A 14,123-nucleotide genomic window follows, 5' to 3' on the forward strand; every position below is an offset into this window, starting at 1 on the left:
TAAAGCTCAACATTCAGAAAACGAAGATCATGGCATCTGGTCCCATCACTTCATGGCAAATAGATGGGGAAACAGTGGAAACAGTGTCAGACTTTATTTTGGGGGCTCCAAAATCACTACCAATGGTGTTGCAGCCATGAAATTAAAAGAAGCTTACTCCTTGGAAGGAAAGTTTTGACCAACCTAGATAGTATATTGAAAAGCAGAGATATTACTTTGCCAAAAAAGGTCCACCTATTCAAGGCTATGGTTTTTCCACTGGTCATGTATGAATGTGAGAGTTGGACTGTGAAGAAACCTGAGCACCGAAGAATTGATGCTTTTGAACTGTGGTGTTAGAGAAGACTCTTGAGAGTCCCTTGGACTGCAAGGAGGCCCAGCCAATCCATCCTAAAGAAGATTAGTCCTGGGTGTTCATTGGAAGGACAGATGCTGAAGCTAAAACTCCAATTCTTTGGCCACCTCATGTGAAGAGTTGACTCATTGGAAAAAATCTCTGATGCTGGGAGGGATTGGTGGCAGGAGGAGAAGGGGATGACAAAGGATGAGATGGCTGGATTGCATCACTGACTCCATGGACATGAGTTTGAGTGAACTCCGGGAATTGGTGATGGACAGGGAGGCCTGGCGTGCTGTGATTCATGAGGTCACAAAGAGTTGGACATGACAGAGTGACTGAAGTGAACTGGGTGATTCAAATGAACGCTTACATTTAAGAATCACCAGTTTAGTTAATGGGGCTTCCCTGATAGCTCAGCTGGTAAAGAATCTGCCTGCAATGCAGAAGACTCAGGTTCAATCCCTGATTGGGGAAAATCTTGAGAAGGAAATGGCAACCCACTCCAGGATTCTTGCCTGGAAAACCCCATGGACAGAGGAGCCTGGCAGGCTATTGTTCATGGGGTCACCAAGAGATGGGCACAACTTAGTGACTAAACCTTACAATATCTGTGAAAAGAAAAAAAGTGAAAAGCAAAGGAGAAAAGGAAAGACATAAGCATCTGAATGCAGAGTTCCAAAGAATAGCAAGGAGAGATAAGAAAGCTTTCCTCAGCGATCAATGCAAAGAAATAGAGGAAAAGAACAGAATGGGAAAGACTAGAGATCTTTTCAAGAAAATTAGAGATACCAAGGGAACATTTCATGCAAAGATGGGCTCAATAAAGGACAGAAATGGTATGGACCTAACAGAAGCAGAAGATATTAAGAAGAAGTGGCAAGAATACACAGAAGAACTGCACAAAAAAGATCTTCACGACCCAGATAATCACGATGGTGTGATCACTCATCTAGAGCCAGACATCCTGGAATGTGAAGTCAAGTGGGCCTTAGAAAGCATCACTACCAACAAAGCTAGTGGAGGTGATGGAATTTCAGTTGAGCTATTTCAAATCCTGAAAGATTATGCTGTCAAAGTGCTGTACTCAGTATGCCAGCATATTTGGAAAACTCAGCAGTGGCCACGGGACTGAAAATGGTCAGTTTTCATTCCAATCCCAAAGAAAGGCAATACCAAAGAATGCTCAAACTACCGCACAATTGTACTCATCTCACATGCTAGCAAAGTAATGCTCAAAAGCCTCCAAGTCAGGCTTCAGCAATACAGGAACCGTGAACTTCCTGATGTTCAAGCTGGTTTTAGAAAAGGCAGAGGAACCAGAGATCAAATTGCCAACATCCGCTGGATCATGGAAAAAGCAAGAGAGTTCCAGAAAAACATCGATTTCTGCTTTATTGACTATGCCAAAGACTTTGATTGTGTGATCACAATAAACTGTGGAAAATTCTGAAAGAGATGGGAATACCAGACCACCTGACCTGCCTCTTGAGAAATCCTTATGCAGGCCTGGAAGCAACAGTTAGAACTGGACATGGAACAACAGACTGGTTCCAAATAGGAAAAGGAGTACGTCAAGGCTGTATATTGTCACCCTGCTTATTTAACTTCTATGCAGAGTACATCATGAGAAATGCTGGACTGGAAGAAACACAAGCTGGAATCAAGATTACCGGGAGAAATATCAAGAACCTCAGATATGCAGATGACACCACCCTTATGGCAGAAAGTGAAGAGGAACTAAAAAGCCTCTTGATGAAAGTGAAAGAGGAGAGTGAAAAAGTTGGCTTAAAGCTCAACACTCAGAAAATGAAGATCATGGCATCTGGTCCCATCACTTCATGGCAAATAGATGGGGAAACAGTGGATACAGTGTCAGACCTTATTCTTTTTGGGCTCCAAAATCACTGCAGATGGTGACTGCAGCCATGAAATTAAAAGACGCTTACTCCTTGGAAGAAAAGTTATGACCAACCTAGATAGCATATTCAAAAGCAGAGACGTTACTTTGCCGACTAAGGTCCGTCTAGTCAAGCTATGGTTTTTCCTGTGGTCATGTATGGATGTTTCAGTTGGACTGCAAAGAAGGCTGAACACCAAAGAATTGATCCTTTTGAAGTGTGGTGTTGGAGAAGACTCTTGAGAGTCCCTTGGACTGCAAGGAGATCCAACCAGTCCATTCTGAAGGAGATCAACCCTGGGATTTCTTTGGAAGGAATGATGCTAAAGCTGAAGCTCCAGTACTTTGGCCACCTCATGCGAAGAGTTGACTCAATGGAAAAGACTTTGATGCTGGTAGCGATTGGGGGCAGGAGGAGAAGGGGACAACAGTGGATTAGTTGGCTGGATGGCATCACTGACTCAATGGATGTGAATCTGAGTGAACTCCAGGAGTTGGTGATGGACAGGGAGGCCTGGCGTGCTGCGATTCATGGGGTCACAAAGAGTTGGACATGACTGAGCGACTGAACTGAACTAGCAAATAAAGCACCAACAGTGTAGCTGAACCTGACTGATGTGTAGAACAGATCTCAGCTGTAAAGTAGTGGAAGGAACATCTGAACACTTCGGTTTTAAGCTCAGTTCTGTCATCAGCTCCTACTATGCTTTTGAGAAAGTGACTTAACATTTTAGAATATAAATGTTACTCTCCATAAATTCAGAAAATTTGACTAGATAATTTCTAAATTCCCTTTCAGCATTAAAGTTCTCTCTTTGCATAAAGAAAGAGATGTATTCTTTGATTCCAAAGGACAAAGATAAAGGAGTGGGAAACCAAGAGAAAATTGCAGTAGCCCTCTGTTCAGTGATCCTGTGAATCTGCCGCAGAAAGACCAAACAATTGCTCCTGCAAGTTCACTGCTTAGAATTTTGAAGCTACAAATGCCTGATGCTTCCCAGGAATTTAGCAACCCTTCACCCCTATTAGTGCACCTGGCCAACCAAACAGTTCCACAGGGGAGGGGAGAGGTCCTTCCTGACCCCCTTGTGATCAGATCACACCCTGAAGCATGAAATGTGATTACCCTCTCCTAGCCTGTGTAACTACTCAAGGGTTCAATAGAAATATGAGAAGTCAAGGAAGGACGGAGGTTGTCAGTGGTGGTGATGTCTGTGTATGTGTAATTCCTTTCTATTTTCCAAGAACCCAGATTAAAAATCCCTCCTTCAGTTTCACCCTGCATAATACTAATTTAATGATGTGAATTAAATTAAACATGTTATGTTATGCAGACTGTGTCTAGAATAACAACACATTTCAGCAAAAGAAAACATGCCATCAGTGAGTAGGCAATGAGACCAATAAAAAAATGCACATTCTGTTCTGTACCTAGAGGTACAAAACTACACACACACACACACACACACACACACACACACACACACACACACACACACACACACACATATATATGGACTTCTCTGGTAGCTCAGACAGTAAAGAATCTGCCTGTATTGCAGGAGAACCAGGTTTGATCCCTGGATCAGAAAGAGCCCCTAGAAAATGAAATGACAACCCACTCCAATATTCTTGCCTGGAACATTCCATAGACAGAGGAGCCTGGGAGGCTACAGTCCATGGGGTTGTAAAGAGTCACACATGACTGAGTGGCTAACACATACAAACAAATATGTATTTTTTAATAGTGTCTACCCTATATATGAAGCTGAATGGACACAATAAAACCCAATTGTTCATTTAAACATTATAATGGCCAACTATAGAAATAGCCATTAAGCCTGGGACTAGGAGCCAGTATTGGTGAAAGCCCTAGATTATCGCCAAAACAGTTTTGATAGCTAGAAGAAATTTGGCCTCATTTCCCTCAGGGGAATTACCATTTTCAGGTTCCTTGGATGCACTGTATCAAGATTCAGTCCGATACATACTTATTAGTCTTTGTTACATGTCAGGCACTGCTAGGTATGCCAGGAATACTGTAGGGTCCCTGATCAAAGAAAGCTGAGAGTCGACTAGGAGAGACAGACACTTTAACAAGTGACTGTGATATAAGGAAATGTTATAGACTGGATACATGAGAGCAAGGAAAAGGGATATTTTAGATCTCAAACTGGCGCACAAATCTAGTCTGATATGCTGCCCAGAGCACAGCCCTGTTACCAGCGGAACAAACTCTGGACCTGTGTGCTGCCCATCAGGAGGATGAATGAAGCAGACACATGCCGAGAAGAAGGGCTGCCCACACTCACATCCAGGCATGTCATTTAACAGAGCCTCTAAGGGGGGTTCTCCAAGCTCCTGACTCAGGGCCGCTTTAAGCTGTGTGCTATGCAGCCATGCTTGGAACTCTGTCACAGAGAACTGCAAAAGGCCTGTCAAAACTCTTGACAAGTGAAAGACAGGCAAAGTGTGGGGAGGCCTACTCTCCATCCTTGCCACCCTGTGAACACCTGTTACCAAGAGTGCAAGCTGAGAGACACATTTGGCACATATTGGCAGCACCAGCAGAATCAGCCCCTCCCCATGACTTAGTGAAAACATGATCCTTTGTCTGCGGCTTCTGCCTCACAAATTGATTCCAGTTCCCTTTGCCTCATAGTTACTAAGAGGGAGAGGTGAGTAAACTCCTTGAGCAGATTTTACCATGGCTGACTATAGAGATACTGAAAATTCTCAAAACATTCCTTTTTAAATGAGAAAAATAAAAAATCACAGTAATTCCACATCAGTTCAGCTCAGTTCAGTTGCTCAGTCATGTCCAACTCTTTACAAACCCATGGATTGTAGCACGTCAGGCTTCCCTATCTATCACCAACTCCTGGAGCCTACTCAAACTCATGTCCAGAGCATCAGTGATGCCATCCAACCATCTCATCCTCTGTTGGTACCTTCTCCTTCTGCCGTCAATCTTTCGCAGCATCGGGGTCTTTTCCAATGAGCTGGTTCTTCGCATCAGCCAGCCAAAGTATTGGAGTTTCAGCTTCAGCATCAGTCCTTCCAATGAATATTCAGGACTCATTTCCTTTAGGATTGACTGGTTGGATCTCCTTACATTCCAAGAGACTCTCAAGAGTCTACTCCAGCACCACAGTTCAAAAGCATCAATTCTTTGGCGCTCAGCTTTCTTTATAATCCAACTCTCACATCCATATATGACTACTGGAAAAAACGATAGCTTTGACTAGATAGACCTTTGTTGGCAAAGTAATGTCTCTGCTTTTTAATATGCTGTCTAGGTTGGTCATAGCTTTTCTTCCAAGGAGCGTCTTTTAATTTCATGGCTACTGTCACCATCTGCAGTGATTTTGGAGCCCCGCAAAATAAAGTCTCTCACTGTTTCCATTGTTTCTCATTGTTTCCCACAAGTAATCCCACATGCAGGGAGTTTTTCAACGGACAAGCACTTTCCTTCATTCATTTACACACTTGGGTCTACAGCAAGGTAAGAGAATGGGCAGTGCATCTCCCAGAGTTGCTATTCTACAGATGAAGTAATGAAGGTGGTTTTGAGAGTTGAGGGACAGTGCAGCCACCAGTAAGAAGCAGATGGGTCATGTGAGCTCAGGTCTTTGGAACCTTCGCAGGATCCGCCTCCCTGCTGACTCTCTAAGAATTCAAGGAGATCTGTCTGTTCTAATCCAGCTGTCCTTCTGGTAGGAAGCAATTTAGGTTGTGCCTTTAAAGCAATGGAAATTCAATCTGTCTCCCTCAGATGTAAGTGCAGCGACCCTGTCTTTGGAAGTCTGATGTTCAGGGGGACGAGGGCAATGTAGACGAAAGGTTTGTTTTAGAACCAGACAGTTGAAACCTGTCTGTCCCTAGATAAGCTACTTCCTGATTCTAAAATATGAATAGTCATATCCCCCAGCTTCTGTGGGAACTGTGTATTAATGACTGTGATGTACTAGGATGTCAATAAATGATTGCCAATAAGCAGAGACATCACTGTGCCAACAAATGTCCATCTAGTCAAAGCTAGATGGTTTTTCCCATAGTCATGTATGGATGTGAGAGTTGGACATAAAGAAAGCTGAGCACTGAAGAATTGATGCTTTTGAACTGTGGTGCTAGAGAAGACTCTTGAGAGTCCCTTGGATAGCAGAGATCAAACCTGTCAATCCTAAAGGAAATCAACCCTGAATTTTCATTAGAAGGACTGATGCTGAAGCTCCAACACTCTGGCCACCTGGTTCATAGAGCCAACTCATTGGAAAAGACCCTGATACTGGGAATGATTGAGGACAGGAGGATAAGGGGGTGACAGAGTACGAGATGATTGCATGGCATCATCAACCCAATGGACAGGAATTTGAGAAACTGGGAGATATTGAAAGACAGGGAAGTCTGGGGTGCTGCAGTCCATGGATTTGGAAAGAATCAGATATGACTTAACGACTGAACAACAATATTATTTTTACTAGCATATTCTGTTTTTAATAGTATAAGTGTATAAATATTTAATAGTATAAATAACGAGTTTCCACTCCTCTTGCCAGGTGACTGAGGACTCAGGGTCTGGATGTGGGGAAGAGCCTGCTACAGAGTGTCTGAGGGATTGGGTGTTTGGGATCACATCATGCAGATACCATGAAGGCAGAATTTAAAAAAAATTTTTTTTTAATTTGCATGTTGCTCAAGGCAGGTTTGTGCTTGCAATCTGGTTCAGTTCACCCCATTTTTAAAAAAATTTAAAAATGTTTCCTTTAAACTAAACTTTAAAATAAACAGCAAATGAAAAATAAAAAAGAGAAATGATGAGATCTATCCAGAAAAAAGTTTTCTTCTGAAGGGGCCCCAGAGCTGGCTCTATGAGAGTGTCAGCTGCCAGTTTGTTTTATTATTACTCTGTTTAAATACAACCGTGGCTGAAGGGGAGGAGGGCAATTGACAGCAGCTTCGGCTTCCTGGGATGCTTGATGCTTATTTCACGAAGTTGGTTGGGGGACTGACATGCTTTTGCTTGACATGGGCAGTAAATGATTCCCCTGCATTGAGTCCTTTCTCCATCACTTAGTGACTGTGTCACTGTCTCATCTGTCGCTGTATCTGTCTTGCTCATCTCACAGCTTTCTCATGTAGATCGAATAAAATAAGTGGCTATGTACTACCCTCTCAGCATTACCTCAGTCTTTTCTCCAGTTTTAATTTTTCAAAAGTAGTGCATGGGGCTTCCCTAGTGATTCAGAACCCACCTGCCAATGCAGGAGACATGGGTTCGATCCCTATTCCTGGAAGATTGAACATGCCATGGAGCAGCTAAGCCCGCGCACCACAACTATTGAGCCTGCATGCCACAGCCATTGAAGCCTGCACACCCTAGAGCCCGTACTTCAGCAAGAGAAGCCACCATGATGAGGAGCCCATAGAGCACAGCTAGAGAGTAGCCCCTGCTTTGCCACAACTAGAGTAAAGCCTGGAAGACCCAGTGCAGCCGAAAATAAGTAAATAAATAAAATTATTTTAAAAATAGGCAATGCAACTCAGGAAAGGAATTTGTCCATCTCGTGGTGCTACTATGCATCCTAAAACCAAGATCTCCCAAGTTATCCCATTTCTGTGCAACATTAGACATTCTCCTTTGCCAACAGTTTAACTCTTCAAAAATGCCACTGTAATAGTCATCCTCAAATAGTTTCATGATTTCTTGAAACTTGGTTTCTAACACAGGCATACCTCACAGATATTGTGGCTTTGGTTCCAGATCACTGCAGTAAAGTGAGTCATATGAATTTTTTGGTTTCCCACTGTACATAAAAGTTATGTTTACACTACACTGCAGTCCATTAGATGTACAATAGCATTATGTCGAAAAATAATTAAATAATACTTTATTGCTAAAAATTACTAACCATTATCTGACCCTTCAGCAAATAGTCATCTTTTTGCAATAGTAACTTCAAGGATCACTAATCACAGATCAGCATAACAAATATAATCATGAAAAAGTTTGAAATATTGCAGAATTACCAAAATGTGACAGCGAGATAAAAGTGAGCAAATACTGTTGGAAAAATAATGCCTATAGATCTGCTTGCTGCAGGGATGCCACAAACATTCAGTTTATAAAATAGTGGAGTATCTGAAGTGCAATAAAATGAGGTGAGCCTGTAGACAATCTTTTTAAATAAGACTTTCAGCTCTGAATCCTTTGAATCAGAAGATATACCATCAAGTATACTCCTTCCTTCTCCACAATAGTTTACAGGCTATTCTATGATTCCTCTGCCTTTTCCTCTGACCTGCTACTTGAAATATAGGAGCTCTTTCAGGAGGATCCTATTCAACATCCCAGCTATTTAGGCACATAGCCACTCCTCCTCTAACAATTGGAGTCAAATGGAACATCACACCTGGGCTCATGAGTCACTATATATTCCAGGTGTACTTTAGTGACATTTTGCTTACTCTATAAAGCCACATGTGAACTTGAGGACAGTTAATATTGAGTTCTTGAGAACTCAGCTATCCCCCAGGGTTCAAGTTAGCTAAGGCGCCCTGGTTGATACGCTGTTTGAACTTTAGATGCAACACTGTGCCTAGTTAAGGGCTTTTCTTTTATAGTTTGGAGTTTCTCAGTGGCTCAGTGGTAAAATATCTACCTGCCATGCAAGAGACTCTGGTTTGATCCAGAGGAGGACATGGCAACCAGTATTCTAGCCTGGGGACAATCCCATGGACAGAGGAGCCTGGCAAGTTGCATTCCCTGGGATTGCAGAGAGTTGGACACTACTGAGCAACTGAGCTCACATGCACGATTTTACAGTTCAGAACACACTGCTGGTTTTTAAAGATTACTATAAGGTCTCTTTTATTAATAGATTCAGGATTTTCTCTTACTGAATTTAGCCTTCATTTATTTCCTTGCATGCATTTTATATGTGTATAATACATTTATATATATACAATATATTACATATAAGGTGTATATAGGTGTATATATATATATTTTTTAATTAAAACAATACTCAAATAACATGCTGACTTTTGCCAAGTCTGTTTTAATAAGTCATCTAGATTCAGTCAGATATGGAACCAGGAAGAAGGCAGAAGTTTAGGCTTCAGGTCTCAGATCTGCCAAGGGGGATCTTAAATAAGCCAATGATAATGATTCTCAAATTTTCATCATGCTCAGCCCAAATTAAGTCTCTAGACCCCAAATCTTCCTGACCGCCAGACTCATCTATTCAACTGCCTCCTGACATTGCTGTTTGGGTGACTAACACTTGTCTTGAATTTAACCCATCCAAAATCATAATCAAGAGACTCTTGATTTCTCTGTCCCCGTTCCAAATCTACTTCGTCTCTTTGTCCCATTAAAAAGTGGTATCTCCATCCTTGCAGGTGCTCATGTCAAAAGCCTAGGAATCATCTTTGACATTTCTCTTTCTTTTATACTCCATACCCATTACATTAATTAAGCAAAGAGGCCATTAATTAGACTGAGGTGGCTCTAAGATCTTGGCGACCTAGTCAGCAAATCAAAATCTAAGCCAGTAAATGCCTCAAGGTTAAGAAATCACAAACAGCCTACCGTAAACAGCCAACTAGGCTTTATGCTATAGCCAATCAAATAACTTGCTTTCTTTGCTCCCCGCTTTCTTCAAGAACACTTTCCCCCTGGCTTCTGTCCAGGAGTGTTGCTAACCACTTTCTGTTTGGTGTTGCCCAATTCAAATTGATTTTTGCTCAAGCAAACTTGTAAATTTTTCATATGCCTAGTTTATTTTTTCAACATACCCAACCCCTCAGCACATCCTATTAGGTCTATTTTCAGAATATTCCCAAAATCGGACCACCTGTCACTTGACTTCAATCACACCCAGCTGTTGCCAGGACTATTACAATCCTCTGATTGGTTTTTCTGCTTCCTGTCTTGTACACACTACTGTTTTACTCCACGTAGCAGACAGCATGCTCAGTTCAAAAGTAAATAGGATCATGTCACCCTCTTTCCTGAAACCCTACCATCACTGATCTTGTCCTATCACACTTAGAATAGATGCTAAGTTTCTTATCTTGGCGTTCAAGGCTTTATTTACATGACCAAACCATGTGATCCTGAACCCTGAACCCTGAAGCATATGATCTCACACATCCTTCTTGCTCACAGAGTTCCAGGCACATTCTCGCTGTCTCTCAAACACACATTACATCCTCTCTGCACTTACTATTCTCTCTGCCTGGAACTCTTCCCCTAAAACAGTCAAAGAGCTTGCCCCTTGCATCAGTCAAGTGTTTGTTCAAACTGCCTCAGTGTTTTCCATCAGATCCAGAAGGGCTCCCACTTCTAATCTTACTGCTCAGTTTCTTTCCTGAAATCTGTTTTTCCTCCTAGTTCCCATTACTCTCTGACATTCTTTCTGCTCAAACCCACACCCACACTTCTTCACTCCTCAATTGACTGTAAATGCCATGAGGACAGAAACTTAAGAGTGTTTTGTTTACAACTTGGTATTTCCAGTAACCAGATCAGTGTCAGGTACTTCAGTTCAGTTCAGTTCAGTTCAGTTCAGTTCAGTTGCTCAGTCGTGTCTGACTCTTTGCAACCCCATGAATCGCAGCAAGCCAGGCCACCCTGTCCATCACCAACTCCCAGAGTTCACTCAGATTCACGTCCATCGAGTCAGTATGCCATCCAGCCATCTCATCCTCTGTCGTCCCCTTCTCCTCCTGCCCCCAATCCCTACGAGCATAAAAGTCTTTTCCAATGAGTCAACTCTTTGCAAGAGGTGGCCGAAGTACTGGAGTTTCAGCTTTAGCATCATTCCTTCCAAAGAAATCCCAGGGCTGATCTTCAGAATGGTCTGGTTGGATCTCCTGGCAGTCCAAGGGACTCTCAAGAGTCTTCTCCAACACCACACTTCAAAAGCATCAATTCTTCGGCACTCAGCTTTCTTCACAGTCCAACTCTCGTATCCATACATGACTACTGGAAAAACCATAGCCTTGACTAGACAGACCTGTCAGCAAAGTAATGTCTCTGCTTTTGAATATACTATCTAGGTTGGTCATAACTTTTCTTCCAAGGCATAAGCATCTTTTAATTTCATGGCTGCAGTCACCATCTGCAGTGATTTTGGAGCCCAAAAAAATAAAGTCTGACACTGTTTCCACTGTTTCCCCATCTATTTCCCATGAAGTGATGGGACCAGATGCCATGATCTCCGTTTTCTGAATGTTGAGCTTTAAGCCAACTTTTTCACACTCCTCTTTCACTTTCATCAAGAGGCTTTTTAGCTCCTCTTCACTTTCTGCCATAAGGGTGGTATCATCTGCATATCTGAGGTTATTGATATTTCTCCTGGCAATCTTGATTCCAGCTTGTGCTTCTTCCAGCCCAGCATTTCTCATGATGTACTCTGCATATAAGTTAAATAACCAGGGTGACAATATACAGCCTTGACGTACTCCTTTTCCTATTTGGAACCAGTCTGTTGTTCCATGTCCAGTTCTAACTGTTGCTTCCAGGCCTGCATACAGATTTCTCAAGAGGCAGGTCAGGTGGTCTGGTATTCCCATCTCTTGAAGAAGTTTTCCACAGTTGATTGTGATCCACACAGTCAAAGGCTTTGGCATAGTCAATAAGGCAGAAATAGATGTTTTTCTGGAATTCTCTTGCTTTCTCCATGATCCAGCGGATGTTGGCAATTTGATCTCTGGTTCCTCTGCCTTTTCTAAAACCAGCTTGAACATCAGGAAGTTCACGGTTCACGTATTGCTAAAGCCTGGCTTGGAGACTTTTGAGCATTACTTTACTAGCATGTGAGATGAGTGCAATTGTGCGGTAGTTTGAGCATTCTTTGGCATTGCCTTTCTTTGGAATTGGAATGAAAATTGACCTTTTCCAGTCTTGTGGCCACTGCTGAGTTTTCCAAATTTGCTGGCATATTGAGTGCAGCACTTTGACAGCATCATCTTTCAGGATTTGAAATAGCTCAACTGGAATGCCATCACCTCCACTAGCTTTGTTCATAGTGATGCTTTCTAAGGCCCACTTGACTTCACATTCCAGGATGTCTGGCTCTAGATGAGTGATCACACCATCGTGGTTAAGGTAAATGAAAAATTGTCAGTGAATGGAAGTATGCAGTCTCTGGGCCTGTTTCTTTAGGTTTCAATAGGATGATCTATAAAATCTCCACTAGCTTTAAGAACTCATGATTCCTTGCTTTATTTTTTGGTTTATGATCTTGATTTGTTATGTACAGAAAAACCACTGTGATAGAAAACTGCAGCATAGGAGGCAATGAGCTGGACCAAATAGCATCTCTACCACAACTTTTAAGAATTTGCTCTCAAACTTCCTTCTGATTAAATTTCTCATTCGCTAGAATTTACATGTCTATGGAAAACAAATGAGTATAGCTAATGCAATGGGTGTAAAGTATCTGATTTTGCTAAATTAAGCAAATCAAGAGCCTGGTGAGATCCAGAGACTTAGGGCCAATCTTCTTATCTCCAAAGAGCTTTACACAAGCAGCCATATAGGCAAAAACATCCCCAAATTATTGGTTGAGGTACTCATTTGTAGGTGCTACCCAGTGTATTATAGTCAGATGAACAATACAATTCTGACGACCTGTTCCAACATGTCCTGTGGGTGCTGACAAATCATACATTATCTGAGCTCCATTTACTGAATGTATTGGCTGAAATAATGAAATAATTTCATGCAGAAATCAATCTGCATGTTTAAGGTACAGAGAAAGACAATGCTCTTTCATAATGTTCATGGTGGCAAACCTTTTGGGGCTTCCATTCAACATAAGGAAGCTTAGAGTTAATTTAGAATAACCCCAGTATTGCTCTTTGGATGGATAAGAGAGGCAGTACAGTTCATTTTTAAAACCCTTGCTGCTGCTGCTGCTGCTAAGTCGCTTTAGCCGTGTCCAACTCTGTGCAACCCCATAAACGGCAGCCCACCAGGCTCCACTGTCCCTGGGATTCTCCAGGCAAGAACACTGGAGTGGGTAGCCATTGCCTTCTCCATCACAGAGAATATAGATGTTCTAATTGTTCCTTGTACATTGCCTCCAACTTTTACCCTCAGAATCAGTAGGAAAGCAGACCTCTTCGGCAAGGCCGAGGAAGGTCTATTTGATCCCTCTGCATTTCTTCCTGGGGGCCTTCCTCTTTTTCTCAAGTCTCTGGACAAAGTTGACAACTATTTGTGCACAAGGGAGTACATAGGGAGCAGTACTCGGGAAGCTTCAAGCGGAGGATCTGTAAGACAGTCGAATAGTTTTATACTGCCAAAATAAATCTCATCTTTGCACAGCTAGGGTTTCTGTTTCTTTCCTCATTTAATCCACACTACTAAACTCCTCCTTTTACTTTCCTAATTTTAATGTGTTTGATTCCCATGAAGGAGGAAGAATGTGAGAGAGAAATAAATTTATCTCATCACAATTAGCAAAATAAGATGGAGAGAGTTTGAAGGAGCCTTGCTTATGAGATGGATAAACAAAGGCAGGGGTGCAAGCAGCAGCAACAACAGTTGGACAGGCTATGGAGACCAGCTTTAGAACCCAGCATTCTATATTCTATACGTGGTATCTTCTACACGTACAGGTTCTGTACATTAACTCAGAATACCACCTGAGTCCTAGAGATCTGGCTCTGCTTTGGCAAATTATAAGTGAGAGGAAAGGATAGCAAATGAAAGGGTTACCTCAGCTCTTGATTGACAGCTCTGCTGCCAAAATTATAGCCAAGTTTAAACCTCAGGTTCATGAGGCATTTTGCTGCAAACTGAAAAGAAAAATCCACCAATGCCTCTGAGCACCTGAGATTAGAATGTACAAACCACTGTGCTCAACATTC

At 42.1% G+C, this 14,123-nt stretch overlaps 1 non-coding gene across 1 annotated transcript; it reads left to right on the forward strand.

Annotated features, from left to right (window-relative positions):
- On the forward strand, positions 743-814 carry TRNAC-GCA. The gene has a single exon. It is a non-coding gene; the product is annotated as a tRNA-Cys (tRNA).

The sequence above is a fragment of the Capra hircus genome, chromosome 8, assembly GCF_001704415.2.
Source record: "Capra hircus breed San Clemente chromosome 8, ASM170441v1, whole genome shotgun sequence".
Classification (NCBI taxonomy): Eukaryota; Metazoa; Chordata; class Mammalia; order Artiodactyla; family Bovidae; genus Capra; species Capra hircus.